At 34.4% G+C, this 26,182-nt stretch overlaps 1 protein-coding gene across 3 annotated transcripts in view; it reads right to left on the bottom strand.

The window, feature by feature from the left end:
• Positions 1-26,182, bottom strand: part of Pdk1 (Phosphoinositide-dependent kinase 1) — a 120,744-nt gene that overhangs the window by 83,740 nt on the left and 10,822 nt on the right. The window contains exon 1 of one of the 3 annotated variants that reach the window (XM_074143024.1): positions 23,062-23,207. The exons of the other annotated variants lie outside the window; for them this stretch is intronic. The gene's annotated coding sequence lies outside the window, so the exon portion shown is untranslated. Of the gene's footprint in view, positions 1-23,061; positions 23,208-26,182 lie in introns of those variants that run through there. 3 annotated transcript variants of the gene reach the window in all.

The raw sequence follows: 26,182 nt of genomic DNA, 5'->3' as shown, positions 1-26,182 counted from the left end.
CACAGTCGCGGAGTGAGTACATTTATCTAAATTTATAGTTCACATCCGTCTGATGGATGCACCATATGGAGCTAACTGAATCTAAATAAGTTGAAATATTGTAATTGATTACTCGGAATGTATGGATCAACATAAATCCATTTGTGAACTTGTTTAATATTTTAATTCACCTTCCAATAAAACAAAAAGAAAAAATCCATTTGCTTGTCTTCTTTAAGAAAAGATAATAAATTAAAAGTGCGAGTAATTCAGAGAGAACAAAACGATGATTTATTTATTAAAAGTTAACAGTAAAGAGAATGGAAAGAACTCACCACTTGCATCAATCTGTCTTCCTTCAAATTGTCAACTAATACCTGAAGTAACGGAGCCAGTTAACTACACAGTGGTGACGGCCACACGTCCAGCAAAGTAAATGTGATAAAATGTTGTTAATGAAGTGTGATTCAGGAGAGATTATCATTCTAAATTACTAAAATATCAATGATACCTTTTCAAAAAATAGAATAAATATAGTCTATTCTTGTAAACCGATATTCGACCAAATTGGAATCCAATCAATATTTTTTATATAATTAGATATTATTAAGGAGTTTGTAATTATTAATTATAATGCATATACGCACGCATTATTATACATTGAATTAAAACAATAACTTATGGAAAAGAAGAAGCCCTTTACAGATAGGAAAGGTTACAATAACATGGTTACAGAAGGTACCATAAAACCAATTACCTTGGATAAAAGAATCAAATAAAATTTAATGATGATGGCACTGCAATTTACAGTTATTCAGTATTTGTGTAAAGAAGAGATGAGAGCGTTACAATGTAGAGTTATGTAAATTTAACAAAGTATAATCTCATAAACGGTACGATATGGTTATTTGTAGAGGCGAGATTAGCTGAGTTGGCATTTTTTGCATGACATTTTTCAAAATATCATAATCAAAAATAGATTTTTAAAATAAATAAGTCACCAAATGAAACTTTTCTCATTTAAGAAATCAGGCACAAAAAGTTGTAAGAGCATTTGGAGTAACTTACACCTGCGAGTCGTTTTTTTTTCGAAAATGAAATTTACCAAACATAAAGTTACACTGTCAGCTTTCCGAAATTATAGTACTTTTTTACGTTAACAATAGTACGCGATTCCCGCTAGCTGTATTTATAAAGGAGATATAAGGTGATAAAGTTTAGAAGGTTTGCATTTCCTTCATATTTCGAATTGCTATATCTCCTGTCCTATTGGTGTTATCTCTACACAAATATAGGCTATTATAGTACCCATCTACCTTAGCAATCGAGCGCAATTCCCGCTTTCTAGCTGTATTTATAAAGGAGATATAAGGTGATAAAGTTTAGAAGGTTTGCATTTCCTTCATATTTCGAATTGCTATATCTCCTGTCCTATTGGTGTTATCTCTACACAAATATAGGCTATTATAGTACCCATCTACCTTAGCAATCGAGCGCAATTCCCGCTTTCTAGCTGTATTTATAAAGGAGATATAAGGTGATAAAGTTTAGAAGGTTTGCATTTCCTTCATATTTCGAATTGCTATATCTCCTGTTCTATTGGTGTTATCTCTACACAAATATAGGCTATTATAGTACCCATCTACCTTAGCAATCGAGCGCAATTCCCGCTTTCTAGCTGTATTTATAAAGGAGATATAAGGTGATAAAGTTTAGAAGGTTTGCATTTCCTTCATATTTCGAATAGCTATATCTCCTGTCCTATTGGCGCTGTCTCTGCGAAAATATAGGTAATTATAGTATTCATTTACCTTTACAATTGTGCACAATTCCCGCCTTCTAGCTGTATTTATAAAGGAGATATAAGGTGATAAAGTTTAGAAGGTTTGCATTTCCTTCATATTTCGAATTGCTATATCTCCTGTCCTATTGGTGTTATCTCTACACAAATATAGGCTATTATAGTACCCATCTACCTTAGCAATCGAGCGCAATTCCCGCTTTCTAGCTGTATTTATAAAGGAGATATAAGGTGATAAAGTTTAGAAGGTTTACATTTCCTTCATATTTCGAATTGCCATATCTCTTGTTCTATTGGAGTTATCTCTGCGAAAATATAGGCAATTATAGTATTCATTTACCTTTACAATTGTGCACAATTCCCGCCTTCTAGCTGTATTTATAAAGGAGATATAAGGTGATAAAGTTTAGAAGGTTTGCATTTCCTTCATATTTCGAATTGCTATATCTCCTGTCCTATTGGTGTTATCTCTACACAAATATAGGCTATTATAGTACCCATCTACCTTAGCAATCGAGCGCAATTCCCGCTTTCTAGCTGTATCTACAAAGGAGATATAAGTTTAGGTTTGCATTTCGTTTACATTTCGAATAGCTATTTCTCCTGTCCTATTGGTGTTATCTCTGCGCAAATGTAGGCTAATATAGTACTCATCTACCTTAGCAATTGAGCGCAATTCCCGCTTTCTAGCTGTATCTACAAAGGAGATATAAGTTTAGGTTTGCATTTCGTTTATATTTCGAATAGCTGTATGTCCTATTCTACTGGTGTAGGTAGGCACTGTAGATAGGTGATTAAGGTAAGATAAAGACGTTAAAGTTGAAGCAGTTTGATGGAGGTGCTTTGAGTGCTTGTCTGTACTTATATTTTAAACCTTTCTGCAACAAATGGGAGGAGCCAAATCTTTCTTGTACGACCTTTCTCTACTTCTTGTTTCATTTCTTGATAACTCGATATTTCTCTTAAAAGTTATAAGCGAATGTTAACGATTATAACTTTACTGCGATGAAATATGACAAGGCATTTGTGAGTTAATAGTGTTCAAAGATTGAGTAAATTTATAAGAGACGGTTTAAGAAAATCTGGAAAATAGATAACTCCCCTCATTTAAGTCGCATATCTCGCTGACAGATCAGAAAGGAATGTAGAATCAGAAAAACTTAATACGAAGTTTGCGCTTTTCACTAATCTATTCGGTTCTCGTCACTTCTCTGCGAGAGATTAGATCCAGGGAATAATTATTTCCAATCAGGCATAAAAGAGAAAAATAATAAATTTCCAAAGATTATGTTTAATTTATTTTTACTGAAAGCTTGGAAAAATCAACTTTTTCTAGAAAAATACTTGCAGTACTGACTAATATTTAATGATTAATATGTATGTCTATTGTCCCATGAATAAATTCTATTTGAGGAAAACAACAATTACTGACGACAAAAACTAATTCTTGGAATATTCTTATTTTGCTTCTATTCCTGTCCCATATCTGGAACTAATATGACGTCTATGTAAATAGATAAAACACAAATAACTATTTTTATAACCATTACTTGCTAAAAGTTTCACCGTTGTAAATATACTTGCCATTTTTTCCTCAATTTGTATTTTTTTTTCTTTTGAAATTTTTGATTAAGGATTTCCCGTTTGAACTCGTATGGAAGTAACGATGTTCGATTCACATTGTAAGCTGAAGGTTTTCAAATTTGGTACTTAACGAAATTACATGGGTATGAATAATAACAGTTAAGTATACCGTACAGAGTCAAGCCCGAACAAGAATTTGAATATTTTTAGTATTATAAAGCTGCAATAATTACGGAAGTACCCGCTATTTCAGAAAGGGACCATTTATTTTGGCTTTCACATAATTTAGTTTACATTTTTAATTATCAACCATAAATGGCTGTAAAATTTTTAAAAAAAGTTCTTATTATATCTGTGACCGTCCAGTACATAGATATGTACAATCCGCATGATAATGTCAGGTTATTATGATTGACAGCACTTTTAATAAATAAATTAAAATGTTTACAGTTTTTATTAATTACTTCTAACAAATAAATAGTATTAGTACCATCAACGAAACAATCAGCGTAGTATGTAACATTCCTAAATCTAAAGAATGATAAAACTTACTTTGGTGACACTTCCTTGAAGTGAACAGTGTTTAAATATTTTATTCTTTGCTTTAATGTGAAAGCTAAAACACTAAGTTCCCATGTGACCCCGTATAAAATCTACATACATTGCAATGTAGATTCTTTTAACGCTGTATAAAAGTTCTAAATATAGAATACAGCATTTCAAACATTGGTAAGTTCACTTTAAGTAGTCATGTAAATAAATGGTATGGCTACCATATTAGAGAAAACATAACGCTGTGTTGTAATTCATTGAGATATGTAAATACACAATAAAGGGAATTTTTGCGCTGGTAGAAAACAAGAAGAAAATCTTCTTACCGCTCATAAAGGTGAAGAATTACAATCTTATTGAGTCTCGATTTTAGGTTGAAGTCTCTTTGAGTACGAAGAAGTAGTTTTAAGAAATTTGCTCGATTAATCTTTTTGTATATTGGAACAAATTTGCCAATTCTGTAACTTTTTATTTAAATTAAGGTGAGTGAACATCTACAGGCTGACGTAATGAGGAAGAGCCAATATTCAATTCTTCAGGGAACTTAGACGTCCTTGCAGGCTATTCTAACAAAACATTTCTACTGACAAACCCTAACATTTACATAGTATAAGTGCCAAAAATAGTTGTTATTGAAATGTGTAAATATTGTACTTTGGTTCAGCGAACCCATATGCAAAGTCTAGCTCAACACCACCTGCAATCTCATTCACACAACTAACGTTGTAAATTTCATACAAGAACATGTAACAAAAACGGACCCTTATGGAAAAATATAATAGAAATTTTAGGTATCAATACATATTTGGTATTAGATACCTAACCTAACCTAAATACCTAACATCTTAGTGTACAGTGCTCTTTCGTGCAGGCAACACTATTCATCTCCGGACTTACAAGATGCTTCTAGTAAAAAAAAAAAATGTATATATATCCTAAAATCCGGCATCTGGACTCGAACCTTAGATCTTTGTGCACGGAAGTGGGCTAATCCCTTAACTGGGCCCTTACCGTTGTTTCAAAATTAACTAATACATATTTTTATAAACTTTAAATGAGAAAAATATATATTTAAATATGTAGGTATTCAAATGTGTAATATTTGTGCGAGTGTGTTGGTGTTATAACCGAAAATAAACTTAATATTTTAGGTTCGCATCAAAATGTATTTTGGTAGCTGGCGCCAAACATAATTCTCTTAGTTTAAAAACTATATTATTAAGAGGTGTGAATCTTTTAACTCAAAAAAATATGGCCACTATTTATTTAAAATGTATACGTATTTCATCTTTATGTCAACAATTTCAAACATAAATTTCAATTCATATTAATAAAAGTAAATATTGAATGTGGTCTCGTTGGTTTTTGTTCTATTCAAACATTTTCATCATAATATATTTTTTAATGATTATTATTTTATAAAACTCCACTTCTTTTTACGAAGAAAGAAAGAAACTAAATTTATGGTATCAAGAAATAGCAAAAAGATATTAAAGTCGAGAGAATTCAACACAGACTGCTGATAATATATTCTGATTAAAAACTTACTTATTTTGTTGCCTAATGTCAAAAAATTCTGAAATCAAATTTCATGTAGCGCCCTAAACTTAATATGAAATTGACTTAATTGAAATTAAAATAATATAAAATTGAAATTTGACTTTACTAAACTTATTCTGAAATTTGATTGTTAAATTCATTGCTTTCTATCGTGCCAAGATAAAAGAAATTATATTAAAATTGAGTTAATAAAAGTTTCCATATTTATGGATATAAACTTTAAAAGAAAATATCTAAATTGATTAATTACTAGCGTATTAAGATTTATCTTTATTAGAAGTATATTTTTTTTCTTTATTTAGTGACTTAGTTTCCATAAAGGGGCTTTTGAATCAAGTGGGCACTGGTTAACTTTCTCCTAGCGAATTTTATTACATAAATGAATGTTTAGAACTGAATGGGAAAAAGTTTAGTGAATAATACTTGTCGCTTTGTTTGAAAACAAAAAAATATATTAAGGGCCTCCATAACTTATAGAAAATGAAGATATGACTCTGGGCATTCCGAAACATCTAATTTTTTTAATTAAGTATGGAGGATCAGTCAATTAGTTCTTTTTAAGGAGTAAGCATCGTCCAACATTAGGTATATAAATTTGTAATTTTTGATTTGTTCAGAGCTAGGTATTGTAAGTTCTAGCAGATCGCCAGATAGGATTTAATTTTAGCTAAAGTTTCTATAACCAAATTCAATTATAATTTTGTTTTAAATTTATATTTAGAATAAGAAATCAAATATATAAATGAACTTGTTGGCTAGGAGATTACGACGGTAAGTATGCAGCCAGTACACGTGCGGATCGCATATATTTAGGCACAGATGATATTTAGTTGATTATATACATGTATAAGTGTAATGAGAATGGAGAGTGATAATATTCAGTCTAGACAAGATTGTGCAAGACCAACTGGTCCGCTAGACGCCATCATCCTTCTATGTGTTAGCCTAGGCTCCTATATTTTCCCGCCCTATATATAGTAAGGCTTGCGTGGGCGCATTGAATGTCGTCAGTACTGTAGACGAGCCGCCACACTATCATTATCAACCAACTAAATGAGCAAAACAAATAATCAGTTAAGGTTTTAGAATTTGTACTGATTATTTTCTCTAATTACAACAGACAAGATGGAATATTCATTTTGAGGTTAACTGAACCCAATAAGTGGTTTTTTTTGGAAAATAATAAAACTTTTAAAGGAAGGCTGAGTGGTTCGCGAATACTGGATGGCAAATCCAGCCGCTGGCCTTTAGATTTTTTCTCTTCCTAGGAGCTTTTTACAGACAACACTAACCGGAGATGGACAGTGTTGTCTGTAACGAGAGATCTATTGGTTGGAGGCCGGTAGTACATTGGAATAAGCTCCAGGCGCCAATAATCTCAGATTTGAACACGCTTTAAATACCAAAAAATAATTAAATAAAAAAAAGAAATTAATTTGTGGGTTCTAAATATTTTTATTTTTACTTAGCGATCTCTATACTCAACCCTGGAAAGCCATCTGAATGGTTTGAGATAATTTGGCAAAAATGGAACCCATTTTTCTTTAAATATCGTAGATAATTTAACTAACTAAGCGATATCACAATCGTTTCAAAAATATTTTATAAAAACTTAATTTGAAGATGATTGTGCATACTGGAGAATCGGTCATGTTGTTTCAAATGTTTTAGGGGCGGTTACTGACTGTCATTCCCTCCTTAATTCTTCTTTTCCTGCGGGGGCAGAAATTGTATTCCCAGTTCAGGGAAGATAGCAAATTTCAAAGAAACTCGCCAATTATAATAATATTATGATAAGAGCTCTGCTGTTATCGTCAAGAAAGAGAACGCCTGTTACAAAATAAATATTACAATTTGACAGACATTAAAATGGGGGTACTACGATAGGTCTAGTAATTGGATTCTCTGTGAATATTATGAAACTTTTTGAAAAGAGCCTATAATAGAATAGCTATGAAGAAGTTATTCACATTATATATGTTACAATAGCGGAGGCCATCAGGAAGAAAGAGCGGAAGTTAGTTTAGGGCAAGAGAGTAGCACGTGGTTCCACGTGGTAAGCTCATTTCCCGCCAAGATCAATACATGTCTAGACAGAAGGGTGGTAACGCGGGAACCAGTCGGACCGTCTCGCTCCACGTCCTGCCAACTAGCTCTCAGACAGTTCCTAGGGTCAATGAACTCTACCAATACAGCAGAAGTGTGTGGTATGAGAAATGGAATAGACAGGGTGCGGAAGGGCATCCAGACACAACAGACCCCTAAAATATGGTGTGGGGTAGGTATGGAATGGTGGGATTATTATTTTGTCGAGGGGTACACACCGTCGGAGCTAAAATATTGCTTTGTCATTCAATGCGCCAATACTTTATATCCAATTGCAAGAATCAGGTAACCGTGAAGTTCTTGCCAAATACGTTTTTTTTATATATATACTATATATATATATAATATTCAATTCGCGCCAACTATTGGCAACAGCACTCACTTCAGCTGTCAATGCGGTTTCCTAAATTTCCCAATATCAAAGACAGTTGTAACTTGCAATGGAAAAAGAACTACACCTAAAAACCAATACAGTGGGCTCCATATCTGGCAAAAAACAAAATAAGATAATTTGCTGACGAAAGAAGTAAATAAGATTATTGATTCTTTTAATCAATCAAGTCAGATCAGTTAAGAAAACCTTTTTTGATAATTAATTCAATGATGCCGGAAAACAGGAATTTCATTTACTTCTTGAATTTTCCATAATATGTTATAAATCCAATTCTATGTTCTAATGTGTACTAAATCATATATTTGAATCTCCCAGATTGCTGTTAAGGGATGAACTGTATATTACTAAATTTAATGCAACAAATTACGATAAATTTATTCCATAAATTGATCATACAAAATGAAATTCATAATTATTCATTAATTTTATTCAAAAATATCCTTAAATTTAATTTTATTTAAAATCAATAATTTAATAATTTTTAATAAAAGTACAAATGAAAAAAAAAAGATTGAAATTATGGTTAGGTCCGAAGTGCTGGTTAATATTTTGATTTTAAATCTTAAGTCTTAGCAGGCATGTTTGTTGAATCCCTGAGCTGATTCGCACTTTCATTCATTATTAAAAGAAGATTCATCAGTTTGATGCAGAGTATTCGACCTATGCTTCCATCACACACTACATTTGCTGACTCAAGTCATATGAAACTTTGGTGAAGTCGAAATCTCTACACCAAACTGACTAATCTGATTGGTTGAAAGACAAACATCCGGGTAAGGATGCAACAAGTATGCGTGCTACGACAGATAAATTGGAAGAAAGAATATTGCCAATTTCGGAAGTCATTATTTATTTATTTTCTGCTAAGTAGGTTATCTTCAGGGCTGTAGTCCATATTTTTTTTACCGAAACAGATTACAGTGTAAGCTAATTCAATACAAAAAATGGTTCACAAAAATTATTTTTTAAATTAAATCATTGATAAAATGATCTGAGCTTTAGTTAGCATTTATTTGAATAGCGATATAGTCGGTTAGCGCAATAATTATCTTCATAAGATCAATGAATTGGACGATTAAGGCCCCCATAAAGGAAAAAGGAATAGAAGGTTAATTAAGAATGGCTTCTAGTGGTGTTAGTTGTAAGTGAAGTGAAATAAAGCTTGTAAAGAACTAAAGGAAACAGAATGAGAAGCTCAAATTGTGGCAAATTGATTGTGAGGAGGATCTATTGATGGAAGAAGGAGACATGTCAAGAAGAAGCACGCAGACAATGAGTCACATGGTTAAGATCTAAAAAGGGGTCGTGCAAGAAACGGAAACATAACAGTCAATAATGAAAGCCAGAGTAAATATTTGAAGTAAGGCAATAATAAAAAGGCAGAGACTCGTATTACACAGGGAATGGGTCCCTATGGTGGAGATGTGCTCGCAGAGGAAATAGTCTAGCTGTGTACACTGTCTGTACAGGACTCCAAAAAGGAATCGATCAATCTTTCACTCTGCCAGGTCTCTTTTAGAGATTTGTTCTGTAATAGCTTGGCTACCCACATATCATCGCCTCCCGCCCACACAATCTACACTCACATATCCATTAGATGATCCTACGCATCTTCTAACTTGATAGAACTTTAAATAACACCGAAACACAACTCTTAACTTAATTTTAACGCAGTAAATAACTTTACTTTTCAAAAGGAATTTAATGAAAATGTACTTGGGTTATAAATAATGACAGTAAAGCTTTCAAGTTCTTGTTCAAGGGAAATGAAAGCTTTGGAACATCTCAAAAATAAAGCTGTTATTATTTAATTCGTTAGTATCTCTAGAATGATCAGAAAATTCTGTAAACATGACAGGGATAAATATTGAAAAAACAGGACCATAATTTAGTGGTAAACATATACCACATCATCCGTTCACTATTTTATCTAATTTATTTTTACTAACATAAGATATTTGTAAATAGGTGAATATTTGACCAAGATTACCTTATTTTGGACAAATGAATTCAAGTAAAAACTGTCCCAGTATAAGGGTTGATTGCCAAAAACTGCACGAGAAAGCGTAACGTTGAAAAACATCTAACTTTGACAATTTTTTTTCTATAAAAGATAAAATTCCCAAATTTTCTTTATAATATAGTGCAAATCCTTCTTTATAACTGTACGAGGGTCGTTTGAAAAGTCCGTGCAAAGTCAGAGAGATAGCACTACAGGCGCGTATCGAGGTTATGTTTAGTTAGTAGCATCTCTTGGAAGAACACACACCAAGTTTCAGCCAGATCGGTCTATTTCTTTGTGTTTGGCATTCGTTTGAATCGAGAAAGTGGAGTGATTTTCAAAAAATGGACGAAAAAGAATTTCGTGTGTTGATTAAACACTACTTTATGAAAGGCAAAACGCCTCAGGAGACTAAAGAGAAGCTTGATAAACATTATGGTGACTCTGCACCTTCGATTAGAACAGTTTATAAGTGGTTTCAAAATTTTCGGAGTGGCCATATGGGCACAAGTGACGCTGAACGTTCTGGACGCCCTGTTGAGGTTACTACTCCAGAAATCATTGATAAAATCCATGATATGGTGATGGATGACAGAAGAGTGAAGGTGCGTGAGATTGCTAGTGCTGTGGGCATCCCGAATGAATGGGTACATAATATTTTGCATCAACATTTGGACATGACAAAGCTATCCGCAAGATGGGTGCCGCGATTGCTCACGCTTGACCAAAAACGAAATCGTGTGAAGTGTTGCAAGGACGGTTTGCAGCTGTTCCAGAAGAATCCGCAGGACTTTAAGCGTCGTTTCGTCACTGTGGATGAAACATGGATACATCACTACACTCCTGAGACCAAAGAACAATCTAAACAATGGGTTACCAAGGGGGAATCTGCGCCAAAAAAGGCGAAGACCGTTCCTTCGGCCGGAAAGATTATGGCGACTGTCTTTTGGGATTCGCAAGGAATAATCCTCATCGACTATCTGGAAAAGGGTAAAACTATTACAGGGGCATATTATTCATCGTTATTGGACCGTTTGATAACCGAGCTGCAAGAAAAACGCCCACGATTGGCCCACAAAAAAAGTCCTTTTCCATCACGACAACGCACCAGCTCACACCTCAGCAGTTGTGGTCGCAAAATTAATGGAAATAGGGTTCCAACTCGTTTCACATCCCCCCTATTCTCCAGACTTGGCTCCCTCGGACTACTATTTGTTCCCCAATATGAAGAAATGGCTGGCGGGAAAAAGATTTTTTCAAACGGGGAGGTGATTGCAGAAACCAATGGCTATTTTTCAGACTTGGACAAATCCTATTATTCGGAAGGGATCAACAAACTAGAGCAGCGTTGACTATGTTGACTATAGGAGACTATGTTGAAAAATAAAAAAGGTTTACCCCAAAAAATTAAGTAGTTTTTATTTTTGCACGGACTTTTCAAACGACCCTCGTAATTATTTTTGCAACAACCCAGATCTAAAAGATTTCGAGAAAAAAATGATGCATTTTCAGTAAAATGTTCTTGTTCTTCTTGTTATTACTTTTTTAGTAAACAACGAAGCGTTTAAATATTATATCATTTTGATATATAAAATTATCTGCTAATTACTGGATCTCGTTAATTTGATAAATAAATTAGTGAAAAGAACTTAAAACTTGAGCCGGAGAAGGGAATTTAGTTTTAATTCAATAAGAAGATACTTGCACTTACGCTTTAAGATGCTCACGAATATGTTTAAAAAAGGAAATTGCACCATTACGCGTGTAAAAAAAATGCTAAACATTATTTATGTTGGGCTAATTAACAGACAGGCTGTGGATTGCTACCAATAAGAACCAAGAGGAGGCTTATTGTAGCCGTGATAAGCTCGAAAACCTTTTAAGAATGGCTAATCTACCCTCTACTCATTCCTACCTCCTCTTCGACCTCACGCAAACTCGAAACCCACGCCCGAATATGTGTTAGATAAGGCTCATCTTGATGTTTGGAGTCTCTCAGTGTTTAATAGTTCCCATATACAAATGTAAATTGACTTTAAATTTAAAATAAATAGATTTTAATGTTTAAAAAAAGAAAATATCATTTTAAACTCAATATGAATGAATTAAACAAATTTATTCCAAACCTTTACGTCAATAATGAATATCATGCATTGTTTTTAGATTCTTATTGCAGCAGATTTATTTAGACAGTTGGGCCCATGACAAATATTAATTTTATTAAACAAACATAAATTTTTTTAATGCTTTTTCTTTCCATTCATATCCAAATTTGTTAAAAAATACATATTAATTGTTCATTCAGGTTTTTGTTTTATTTCATTAATAAAAGAGAAGATAATTTTAATGAGAACACTAAAGAGATAAAGCAATAATTGTCCGTATAATATTATATAAATAAAATTAAGGTTGACCTTAAAAATAATCATCACATGACATTCTAACTCGGAATATTTGAGCCATCATTTCTTAGCAAAATTTCAAGGTTTCAGAAACCGTATATTACACTGAAATTAAACCTACATATTACTCAAACTCGATTTTAGCAATAAAAAAAATAAAATGGTTCAAATATAAATTATATATGTTTAAATCTCCATTTCATAATTTTGAGCACTATTTTCACTATTTATTCGCTAACCACTCAGCTAAGATGAGCCCACAGAAATGCCAGCAACGTTCACTCTCCGGCAGGGCTCCTGTCCACCTGTCCTCTTCAACAGCAATTCTCTCCCTTGTACTGATCTGGTGCGCTACCTTGGGCTCTACATAGACAAAAGACTCACGTGGAACCCACACACTAGACTTAAAAGACAAGCAATGACGAAACGTGCTAAACTGCTCTACAGACTACTTGGACGACGCTCTAAATTACCCATTGAACTCAAACGATTACTGCACAATACTTTTCTCAAACCTGTGTGGACTTACCGACTAGAGCTGTGGGGTTCAGCCAAACCAACAAACGTAAGGACGGCGCAAACATTTCAATCAAAACTCCTCCGACAGATAGCTGACGCTCCTTTCTACGGTGACTAACCTCACTCTTCACATCGACCTCAACATTCCCTTCATAGACCAACACGCCAAGACGAAATACCAAAAATTCCATACTGCTCTCTCTTCTTGCTCAAATCCTCTTGTACAGTCTCTCGCCTCCTCTGACATCCCTAACAATACTCCTCGACGACTGAATCGCCAGTGGCCCCGCGACTTCTTTACTGTCTGAAGAACTAAACATCATTACTCTCCTAACTCTCCTCTCTTCTCCTTTCTCATATAGAGAGTGCTTACCGCTGGGTAGCTTCTCTCCTCCTGCTCTTCCCGCTACAGTTCATCTCATTCACCTCCTGTATATATTTATACAGATTGTAAATTACAAAATAAATGAAAAAAAAATCGCTATTTATATTTTTAATCATTATTCAAGGTTTAAATAAAATCGAAGGAGACGTTTTTCCTGGAAATCTAGAAAAACTAAAAAAATCAATTTTGTAATGCGTCACTTCCGGTAAGAAAATAGAGCACTTAAGCACATTTAAACACTTAAATGGAACTTTTTGAAAAATCTAATTGGCCACCTCTAAGAACTAAGTATGTTCTTAGGTTTCCTTATTTTCCGCCAATAATTGGGTCACTAAGTGGCAGGGTACCAATGTCTGGTAATGGACACACCTTCAGGTATCCGGGTCCTCTATGGCTTTGGTTCCACAGATAAGAAAATAAGTTGTTCCTTCAGAGGTTTAAGGTTTCCCGAACTTACAATGGTGGGCGTCAATAGAATGCTCGGGCTACAGTCTAGAATGTGCCCACTAATTCGGGACAGGTATAGTGGAATTCTGGTAATGTTCCAATTGTGGCCTGCTTATAAATCTTTGATCGAGGGAAGATGGCTCGCTTCAGACCTAGAAAGATTATCAATTTGGTGCATAGTGTTCCTAACGAGTTCATTACTTGAATTTAATGTAGTAACAATTGGGCCTAACTACCTTTGGCTTAATCCAAGCCAAATAAAAGAATAAACATAATAGGCCTTTGAAATAATTTTTCAGATAACTTGTTCCTGGGCATTTTGTAAATAATTTCAGCCAATCATTGCCATTTTGTTGAATACCAGTTTCGTGGGTACTTCTACTTCTAAGAGGAGACCTTTTCTAGGCACATTTCCCTAAACAAAAGTTAATTTCATCAAACTAATCTCCATTATATGAATGAATTAATTTTCTTCAATCATTCCACTACTTCGAACCTTCAATGTGGATGTCGATAGTTTTACCCTTTAAGTAAAACAATACTCTAGCCCGGGGAGTTGTCAAACTAAATTAAACCATGGGCTACTTGGTGCAACAGGCAAGATCCACGAGGCCCACAACATATTTACAAAATTTTTCCTAGTTTTCCGAATATCTGTATTCAGAGACTGAGGACAGACAATCTCCATTAAGGTAGATAGATGTAGATAGATACAGTCAATCTTGATCTGTATGCCGTTTTATTTAATGTCATAGACGGAAATAGTTGCTCACACAGGAACGTACTCCAAAAATAACATAAAATTTGTACAGCAAACATTTTTGGATATAGAAATATAGTGAGAACACCTAAATAAGAATATATTTTGGGAATTGCTACTTCGTATTTTAAAAAACCGAAACATTCTGGAATGCCACTGAGAGTGGCAGGACATAAGGCTTCCAAAAGTCGTTGGAACATCAGGAAAGACTCTGGGCCTCGCTTATGCTCGTCTTCAGTAGCTAACTGAAACTGGGAATTGTGTGTACGATATTGCCTGGATCCTCCCCTAAGCGCTATTTCCTTCATAAAAACGTTTTCTATTTAAATTTAATTTCAGTACATCGTGGGCCACAAGAAACTACCTCGGGGTACGCCAGTTTGACACTAGAGTCTAGCATTTATAAAAGTGATAAAATGAAACTCGGTCACCTAGGGCATTGTTGTTGTAAACAAGTAATATGGAGGTGAGAGTTGTAAACATAAAGTAGACTAATATGTCATTACAAAGATAATTAGAGAAAATAAATAAACTAATCGACCAGCCAAGTAATGGCGTCTGTACAGCCACTGCCAATACTATCACATCATTAAAGATTTATAGCAGCTCCGATATACCTACCATGCCGCTACTATCATGCACACATAGACATTGGTCTAGTTTGCCTTTTCCCTATCACTAATACCATTCCCTCTCTTTCTAAATCATAATTACCTCTACAATGTAATAAAAAAAAAATAGACTACAAACACTACACTATTTTATACTTTTAATTGCAATTAAGGCCAATAAAATGATTTTTATTCTATCTAGAATGTTCATTGTATCTAGTTTTTCATTAGGGTAAGTGAAAACCCGCATTAGTTCATTGTACACATGTCAATAAATACACTATCAATGAGCATGCCACTTTAAACAACTGCAATAAATTTTACTTACAACAGAACACATTTTATTAGTGATACATAAGTTGCAGTAGTGCTAGGTGCATTTCTTGTTTCTAGATAATCAATAATACTGTACATAAGAGTTCAATACACGATGCTTAACTTCAATTTATCTGAGAGAGATTCAGTTTTGATTTGAAATAAATCCAATACAAAGTAAATGGAATGAAATTTTATATTATTAACAAATTATTTTGATTTCCGCTTTTGAAACATGCGGCCGCAGTCAATAATACTCACTCTTAAGATTTATAGAGTGACATTTTGAGATATCTAGTCTGGAAAAATGGTTTTTAGAAAGTAAACATTTTCATCTCAAGAAGATGCTATTCGACAAAAGCATAATTTATACATTGGCAGGAGAGAGTCTCTGTACAATGAGTCGTACTGGAAAATAAGAAGGACGTCTCCATCTCATGGAGCCCGCAAAAAAAGGCGTCAACAGTGACCGAGTTGAGAGCTCTAGCCCTTGAAATGCTTGGAGAATGTTATCCATCTCCACATCCTCCTTGGACCCACAACTATATCTGTACGGTTCAGCAGAAGGTGCCACTAAAAATGCAGGAGCTGGAGTGTATGGTATCGACTTCCAGTTTTCACAATCTGTTAGAACGTGGATATCAAATTTCGATGGGGAGACCGGGAGATCCTTATCCTGATAGGTCTGAGATACATACGGTTGAAAATAAATTGGACAACGTAGGGTTTCTCAGTGACTCCAAAAACTGCAATAATAGCCATAACGGGATCTCAAAGTTTAATTTCCGCCGATGTAAGAGCGTGCCAAGAAATGGTTGAAAAAGCACTTACAGAAGGGAAGCACCTGGCTTTCCAATGGATTACCAGGGAACGAGCAGGCCGATGAACTTGGTGATCAACCCGACCACGCAATGTGTTTCGTTTTATGGCTAAAAGAGTTACAGGTGGCCACCTAAAGGGGAAATTACACGCAAAATTCAGGAGCATGGTCGCTGGATAGCAGTGGGCAACGCTGCTAGAAGACAAGATAGGTATCTAGGCAGGTGCCGGTCTCCCAAGAAAAGAGTCTGTCGTGCTCTTCCAAGGAACTACAGGGCACGATTACCTCCACAAAATAGGAATTAGAGACTCGCTGATTTGCCTATCGTGCAATAACGGCGTAATGACTATTCAGCATTTAGACGAGTGCATTACAGGGCAAGACTATATGAAAAATATTGGGCTGCCAGACAAAAAATGGCTTTACGCCTTTGACGCGGGAAAAAACAAAATTTAACAATTAAAGCTAGTCAGGGATAGCACTCCGCATAAGAAATTTGATAGCTTTAGTCTTATAAACTCATTCACGAGAATGAGATGTCTAGAAGAATCATCAGGAACTGTTCGGGGAAGAGTGACGACAGGCTAAAGGATTCGGGTATGCAGATAAGGTGTTGTGGATTTTTTAATGTGTCATAGCAGATTTGAGTTTAGGTCGATCAGAAAAGGAATATTGATAACACTATGAAGGTTCGGTTGTCTGAACTTAAAACCACTACACCAAACTTGACCTCCCACACATGGATAATATCTATAATTAAATTTGGTGATTAAAAGCTCATTGTCTGAATAAAACTGTTAGATCGCAAGTGCGGATTATTTTTAGTTCCGTTTTTTAGGCATTTAGAAAAAATATAAAACATAGTTTTAGACACGCAGTAAGCTAAAAAACGTACAAAATTCGAAAATTTAGCTCAGCCAAAATACCTTCTCTGCGCAGCGATAGACAGACGAAGGCCATGGTTTACAACATCCTGTTATTAATGAAGATAGACCTGTTTACGACGTAGAATTTCAGTTATTTATCAAACAATTTAAAAGATAAATAAGCAAGGTTGATTCATTAGGTTTTTATCGAATAAAAACATGAACTTTTAAATATTTTTGAGAAATTACAAAATTAGATTAGATTATGATGACTTAAGACCATTTTTTTATTACTGGTCATCTAGATGTTTCAGCAATTTCTGATAAAGTAATGTGAAGATTCGAACATAGTAACTGGCAATGAATCTAATAAGGTTTGCAAATAATTTGGGGTTGAATCTGGAGCTGTAGTCCAGTAGGTAGTGCATTCATAAACGGGAAAAAATCCAAACAAATGTACTAAGAAGAAAACAACCCTGGATTGACAATTTCTACAAGTCTAAACAGCAGCACGAGAGGATTTACTTAGACCATCAACACATTTACAGGACTCAATCTGAACCAACGCAAATAGTAGCGAAAGTAGAACATGGCCGCATACATTTCAGTCAGCGGATATGTAATACATTTAAAGAAAATCACAGTGACCATTAAAAACAAAAAACGGGTCTCTAGTTATATTTCAAAAAACTTTTCGATTTATGTTGGATAACTTCCACCCACACAAACATAGAAATCCATTTTATAAATCCTTATCCATATTGATAAAAAAATATTGGCTAAACACTTGAGAGAACCTTAATGGCTGAACTATCTAGGGTACCGACTCTCCAACAAATATTAAACAATTTACGTCAGAAACCACACAAATTGAACTAACCCCAATCAAGTAAAAAGAAAAAAATACAGACTCTGTTACCTAGTCCAGAAAGTACAGAATAAATAAGAATAATATTCTTATTTATTCTAAAATACTAAAATTGTGTTTTAGTCATAAGGCTTTGGGATTATCTTAATCGGCCACCTTGAAAGCTTGACTTGCCTATAGTGGGCGTGGGTATCAGGTTAACCCAGCCTAGAATATCCGACTGACGCGCCAAACACAAATCTAAACAAATTTAAATTGCCCCAACCAATTTAAATATTTTTAAATTTAACTAATAATACTTCGAAAACTTCTTAACGCTCCGCTCTATGTATCTAACCTCACTATCCATAATGACCTCAAAATCCCTTTCATTACAGATCTTGCTAACATTCGTTTCTTCAAATTTCATTCCTCTACAGCAGCTCATCCTAACCCTCTCATAGAACACCTATCTTCCTCCACATTACCAGGTAATCCTCTAAGGAGATTGAAGAGAAGATGGCCTCGTGATCTACTCTTATCGTGAGAGCAAAGCACGTTACTGGAGTGGCACCACTGGGTGCCTTCTCCACTCATGATTTTCTTTTATTTCTTTTTTCTTTTACCATATTTGCTAGTTGCAACAACTGTTGCAGTGGTAAATTACAATAAAAGATTAAAAAAAAAAAAACTAATAAGTCAAAACGTGAATAAAGATGAGAGGAAACATTCCAAAATATGACTTTTACCATGGATAATTAGGTGGCCGAAGAGATATAGATAGCAGTGAAGAAGGCCTAAGATCGAACGGCAGCAGATGGGAGGGGAACAGCACTATCGTTGAATCAATAACCTCCTTCCGGTGCATATGTTACTTTCAGTTACTGAATAAATATTTTCTTATCTATCTGTGGGTCTGCTTATCGCTAATAAGTTGGTATTATTTTCACATTTTTGTTTACGTTCTCTTTCACCCGAAAGACCTGGGAATGGCGACGAATTTTTTGTTTTTTGCGTACAGTTTAGGCAAGACATTTACTAAGTTCAAATTTGATATTTCGCTAATGTGGCAGCTCAGGATGTAATAATAGTTTTTGGGAAATTAGTCAACTTGAAATTTCACACTAAAAGATTGATATTTTTTAAAAAAAGAAGAAGATATTTTCGCACAAGGCTTTTTTTTTTTTTTTTTTTTCTGCAACTGTACATATATACAACAAGCAAAATTGATGTGTGAATAATGTACATATAAATAAATATATATACAAATTGGCATGAGCGATGTGAACGGCGACCATCCAGTGATGGGAGCCGCTAGTTCGCCAAGAAGGCAATCTTACACAGCAGCCATCCTAGGAGGCCGCCGTTCTGCACTTAAATGATCGCGCGGCCACCTCCGCTTTAGTCTTCGATGAGGATTTGAAGGAAGTGTTCTTGAGGATAGGTCACGGATTAGGGGATTAAAATGGAAGGATAGTTTGGAATGAAATTTTGTGTAGCGGGATTGGGCTAGGTCAGAGACAAATGGTATGTTTAAATCGGAATGGATAGTATGGTTGGAGCCATAGAAAGGAGCGTTGAGGATGGTTCTCAGGATTTTGGATTGTAGGGCTTGAAGACGGTTAAGGTTGGATCGTTAAGCAGCCGTAAAGTTCAATTCCGTATGTCCATATTGGGGCTATCAGGGCAGTGTAGAGTCTCTTTTTGTTCAGTAAAGTAAGTTTAGAGCGTTTGTCAAGTAGTCGTTTCAACATTTTGTACCTGAAGTTGCAGTCAGTTCGTTTGAGTCTAGTATGAGGGTTCCACGTTAGTCGTTTGTCTAGATGTAGGCCAAGGTATCGAACTTGGTTCGCAGGGGGGATAGGGATGTTATTCAGGTAAAGAGAAGGGAGTATTTTTTTGTTTAGGGTGAAGACTACATGTTTAGATTTGGGTTCGTTTACCTTAATCCTCCATTGCCGAAGCCAGGGTTCGAGGATGTGAAGATGGGATTGCAGGGTTCGTGTTGCCACGATAGGATCTATGTTTGGAGAAAGGATTGCCGTGTCATCGGCATAGGTAAGGGTGATAGTGTTTGGGTGAGTTGGTAGGTCAGCCGTAAATAGTGTGTAGAGGAGGGGAGCAAGAATGCTTCCCTGAGGAACTCCTGCAAGAATGGGATAAATAGGAGAGGATGAGGCACCTTGGACTACTTGGAAGAAACGGTCGGACAGGTAGGACTTGAGGACAAGATAATAGGTTGCAGGTAGGACGCCCTTGAGCTTATACAGCAGCCCTAGGTGCCATACCCTGTCGAAGGCTTGCGATATGTCCAGGAAAACACCCGGGCAGTACTGCTTCAGCTCAAGGGAGGTATCGCACAAGGCTGCCACGATTTTATTCATACTTTGACAATATCTAAAAGTCTAAACAACCGCTTGGGAAATTTTACTTCTTGTAGTGATGGGCCAACGGCAGCCCAGTGAAAGGTTCAATCCACCCCGTCTCATATTTTATAATATGTAATAATTAAAAATAACAATTATATTTCATATTATTTGTGAGGATTTCTTTTTCCAATAATGAAACATAGAAAAAGCTGTATCAGAAATAGAATGACCAATGAACACCTCAGTTCACTCTTAAGAATAACAACGTCCCAATTCGGACCAGATATGGCGAACTATTATCAAAACACTCGCAGCTCCGTAAATCGCATTAGTTTAATTTTGATATTAGAAAAATGAGTTTACTCACTTACTATACTTTTGTAAATAACAAAAACTATTATGGCCCACCAAAATTTTTCCTTTTAGTTTTAGACCCGCTCCTAAAAAAAAAAATTTTGCCCATCACTGGACTTAGACCATCAACACATTTGCAGGACTCAATTGGAACCCACGCAAGTAGTAGCGAAAGAATCGATTGCAAAGAAAAAAATTCAACAAAGTTTTCCTTTGGAAAATACAATGAAATTAACTACTAGCAGAGGAGTGGGTAAACTTCCGTCTAGTGTCTGTCACTCCGTGCAATGTACAGTCCATTTATATACTTTTAAGGATGGTTTTAAATTTGCTGCTAATATTCTGAGGATGAATTTAGTATTTTGAGAAATGGCCCCTAGAATTTTCAGCTAATTTTGTAAATAACCTTAAATATTATGTGCTCAAGAATGGATTAAGGTAGGTTTATTAATCAGGTTTAATTTCAGCACAATATACGGATTTACAGCACCCTATGATTGCATTACATTAAAAAACCCTTATACAACTGTCCTACCGGACAGTTTTAATTATTCAAATATTCCGGAGTTTGTAAACAATTCTTGAGTTAGAACTATGAGAATTAATGTTAAGCGAGTTTCAGAGAAGATTTTCACCATTATTATACAAAAGACGGAGAAATTGGATTAACCACTTCTTAAGGCAATAGAGCCTGTGGTTAATCCAGCCGAATGTTGACCGCCTCAATAGAGAGAGAGAGAGAGAGAGAGAGATTCAAAGAGATTGTTGATGTGTGTAACTATTTGTGTTTGGCCAAGCCATGGATCAAAAACTCAACTTCTACCATCTCATTCTTACAAACTGCGTGTTCTTACATCATTCACGAACTCATAAACAATTACTTACAGCAAACGACAACAATTATTTAAAGTTTAAAAAGTTAAGCGTAAGAATTGATTAAAAAAGAAAAGGTACCCAATTCAGTAAGTACCCAACATTTCATTCACACATCAGCTCGTAATTTCAACCATTTAGAAACCTTCGAAAAAGCTTGTGTTTAATTGATATTTTATTGCAATTGATGTCATTTAAGTGATTTTACTGCATTTAATTTTGTTTAGAATACGAGTATATTAGATTGTCACAAAAACTTATGCTGGCCAGTTCATTCGTAATAAATTTTTTGGTTAAAATAAGGATAAAATGTTTAATACATCTTCATAAATAAATAGGCATTTTATTCCAAATTATTCTTCCTTGTTTGATCTCTATTATGCTCTTTATTCTGAATAATCACCACACACATAAATTAAAATAGAAGAAAAACAAATTGGTTACTGACGAAAATTAAATCAAAGACAGAAATTAAGACAAAATGTGAATCTTGAATTCGTCTTACAAAAGTTTCTGAGAACCAAATAAATTATTCAAAAATAATTATTCATTTTCTATATTATAAATTATTTAAAATATATATTATAACACGTTTGGTTCGCGAACTTATTTTTCCGTATGACCATCAATTTCTCTTGTGCAGTTGAGTTATTGTTAGTCAATGATAAAGTCATTACACGTAAGTTAGAGCTTTAAAAAGTAAATCTAGGAAATATTTCTAGGATACTGAAGTCGATGGATATTTTAACGTTCAGATAATTTCTGATGAACCATTTGAAAACTAGACCTAGACTAGACAAAATGATTAGCGTGGGCGTTGTCCGTAATTATAGATTTTATACTTAAAATAGTCGTAAATGAATTTTTTAAGCTTTACTATTTTTTTTTAAATAAATAATCCACATTTTAACACTTTTTTTTCGAGTTATTAGAAACACAATTACTTTCTAATCCGTAATTTAAAGTAGACCGACAAATTAATGTATAGTAGAGGGTCATTATCATACAGCTCGATCTTCGTCAACCCGTGATAAGTCAGTTCGGCCCCTCTAATTATGTGTACAGGGGAGAGGACCACAACAGATCTCCAGACATATCTCGACAAAACGAAAATGAATGCGTGAGTCATTCAATTTTAGTAGTTTGCCTAATTAAGGGGGGAAAAAAACATCGTATAATTTCAATCGATTGTTGGTTCACTTCCGTTTCATTCCTCAACTACTAACTTCAACAATATGTTTATCAAGAATTAACAAAAAATCAAACTAAAGGAATATGAAAGTATTTTGTGAATGAAAAAATGAGTTTCCGATGCGTATTGAAAATGTAAACATCATCACAATCTCTTTATTTCATTGGTGTAATGTTCAAATTACTCCTACTATTGGCTCGTAATTTGTACCCCAAAGGACCATATGAAAAGACTCATTGGAACGAACACATTAATGGAGTTTAAAACTTCTAATTTAATTTTGAAAAAATATATATTTATAAAAAGGGATGTTAGGTACTTACAGCTTGGCAATTTATTTTCGCAGTTCTTCAAATTACCAGAAAAATGAAGTCCCAAAACCAGAAACCTTCCTCAATAAATAATCCATGAAGAAAGAATAGAAAATAAAAAATTCCATAGTTACAGTGTAGTTCTATTGCTTAGTGTTTAGTAACCATGGATTTGTTAGCGATTGCTTCTTGCATGCTCATTAAAAAGAAATTAGCCTATTTCCTAACGTTGAAGGTATTATCAAATCATTGTCCACGTTATATTAACTACACAGTAAACTCGCGATCAGGCCTTGTTTGAGTTGGCCAAGAAAATTCCGTTCACGGCCGAAACGATCGATGTTTATTTTCTTTATATATTTAAATAATTTTTTTTACAAAAAAAAAAAATGTAACAATAGGCAAATTGAAGGCAAACTGATAAGAGAGCAATTTACAGCCAGCGGAAGGAAGTTAACTAAGTTTTGAAAATATCTATTACATGTTAAAATGAACATCTAACCAAAAAGTATACTATGGATTTTAAAATTAATTCACTATTCCTTTAAAGTTTGAAGAAACGAAAATCACTAAGATGTTGTTAAAATGTTTCTAACAAGTCTTAGTCGCCATGATATGGTGTTGATTGCTTCGACAGCTTCTGGGAGCCTGCCGGCTGTTTACAGTTAGCAGATTATGGATACTCTTCTACTTGTCTTGTAAGCTTACTGGAGAATTCGCTTCTATAGCTACTGAAATCAAGAATAAAAGACGTCCTGCCCAAAGACACCTCTCTATAAATTTTCACGAGCTAAACCAGACCAGATGGTGCTACAAAAACCTATCAGGCTTCAACTATTTGTTCCAAATATTGTTTAAGTTAAAGAGCCCCTAACTTTAGAAACCACTCCGGCTCCGCCACCTGAAAACGGGACCCTATCGCACTGCCAGCAATGGCATTGAGTTAAGTTTGAAGTGTATAAATAAATTCTTTATGAAATTAAACACCAAGCGAACCTGCATTCATTAACAAAGAAAGCCAACTATGTAATTTCTGATGTAAATGTAAGTTAAAAGACTTTTGCCAAGAGCGAAAGGCTAGGAATAATACAACCTGTGACGGTAGAAAAAAGGAACTTATAAGAAAAATATTATGCTTACAAGAGATCCACAAGTGGTGTAGAACAACACTGACGTAGATGTTGGTCCAGCAAGGTTATTCGATATATTGTTATATAACAGTTAGACGGGTGTTTTATTATAATCATGGAAACAAAACGACACAAGGACCAACATATTCATATTAGGACAGCATATCATACTCTTGTCTTTTCAGAACACTATAATAGTCATTTGGGTGACTAGGTGCGAAATGTCATGCTTTTCTTACGAGTGTTACAACTGCACGAATGAGAAAATATTTCCATACAATATTTTTATTATAGTAAAAAATTAAGAAATGGATGAAAAATTTATGTATTTGAAATATGAACATAACCTGAGCTAAAGTTCACAATATTAAAATAACAACTAACCTGTACTTACTAATTGAAATATCCCACCAACGTAAAATAAGGAAAGTACCTAAGGAAAAGTACTTTTGGATAAACTATTGTATTATTACTCGGCCCTTTAAACAGCTCAATTACTCCCTTATAAACATTACACAGGTTATAGCGGCATTCAGTGGGAAGCATTGTGGAGGGAAACCTCCCAGTCCTTAATATGCCTTTGGCGCATTTTCCAGGTTGTTGTCGCAAATGAACGTTATAGAGCTTTGTAATTGCCAAATTTAAAGATAATCGATTAAGCGATTTCTGTAAAAAGTTAAATAATAAATTTGAACTTTCTGGTTTCCTGTACTCAAAAAGAAAAATTTTAAAGAAAACTCAAAATAGACAAGAGAAAAATAAATGATTGAATAACAAAAAAGATTTACAAAGAATTGGGCCGTTAAAAAATATGTATATTTTGTTTTTCAAATTAAAAAGTGAAAGATAGAGACTGGTACTGTTTAATGAAGGAGTATGTAGGAGGAGAGGCCGTTACTTGGACGGCCGGTTTGCGAATGGAAGCGTAGGAGTAGGGATATAAAAACGGCAAGGTTGCCTGCGGATATACTAAAAATAACCAGCGATAATAGGAGTGTCCCCAGCAGGTAACCTGCTCCATCATGTAGCGGTTCTGATTTCATAATCTTCCACTTCGAATCCACTGTTTTAATTAATTGATTGATTCTACGTAAAAATATTATTGAATTCATAATTTTTAACATCTGGTGTTGGAATCTAACGACTTTCTCTTCAGCGCGCGGTTTACGTAATTTAATTTTTTTTTTTTTTTAATATAAAATTTACTACAAAAAAGATAAGTGACTTCAATATTAAAGACTGACAATTAAATGATGCAGTTGATGTCACAGCTCCCCCAGCAGCTCTCTAAAATGAATATTTCCTGATAAAAAGTTTCGAATCTCAGATAATATACAGCGATATATCACTTTCCACCAGTTAATACTCAGGATTGTAAATCATCAGAACTATATAATAAAACCGACACACGATTACGTCACCGTTACTAATAATTCTTGCCATTGCTTGGCGTAATGTGGGTTATCACATTTTTATCGAAGAATTTTCTTATAAAACAGGATTTTACTAAATATGTGAATGATATAAAAATTCAAATTATCTATCTATTTTAAGAATTAGTTTAACACCTGGCACAGCAAGTGCCCAACATTTCATTCATACTTTAGTTCGTAATTTCAGTTATATAGAAACTTTTCGGAAAAGCATGGGTTTAATTGACATTTTATTTTTAAGTGTTTTTATTGCATTAATTTTTCATTAATTTTGTTTAGTATCTATTAGATGCCAAAGACCATTATGCTCAAAGTAGTAACTTACAAGAAAACTATAATATCAATTTTGCAAAATTGTACTTCCGTAGACTAATTCTGTTCAAATACAGAATTAAACAGTTTCACATTTAATCCTAATTAACGTTTTATAGCACGTGAGACCATATATTGCAGCAAACGCATTCTACCGGACTGACCCACCACCCCCTCCCCCAAAAGTGCCCTTAATCGAAGTTTTACAGAAAAATGTTTCCTATAAAAGTTGTAGAACTATTTGTGAGCTATAATTAT

Source organism: Rhodnius prolixus, unplaced genomic scaffold, assembly GCF_049639745.1.
Source record: "Rhodnius prolixus isolate KJV_2025 unplaced genomic scaffold, Rpr scaffold_1, whole genome shotgun sequence".
Taxonomy (NCBI): Eukaryota; Metazoa; Arthropoda; class Insecta; order Hemiptera; family Reduviidae; genus Rhodnius; species Rhodnius prolixus.
Note: the sequence above shows the minus strand (reverse complement) of the source record. Positions and strands in the feature narration are given on the sequence as shown.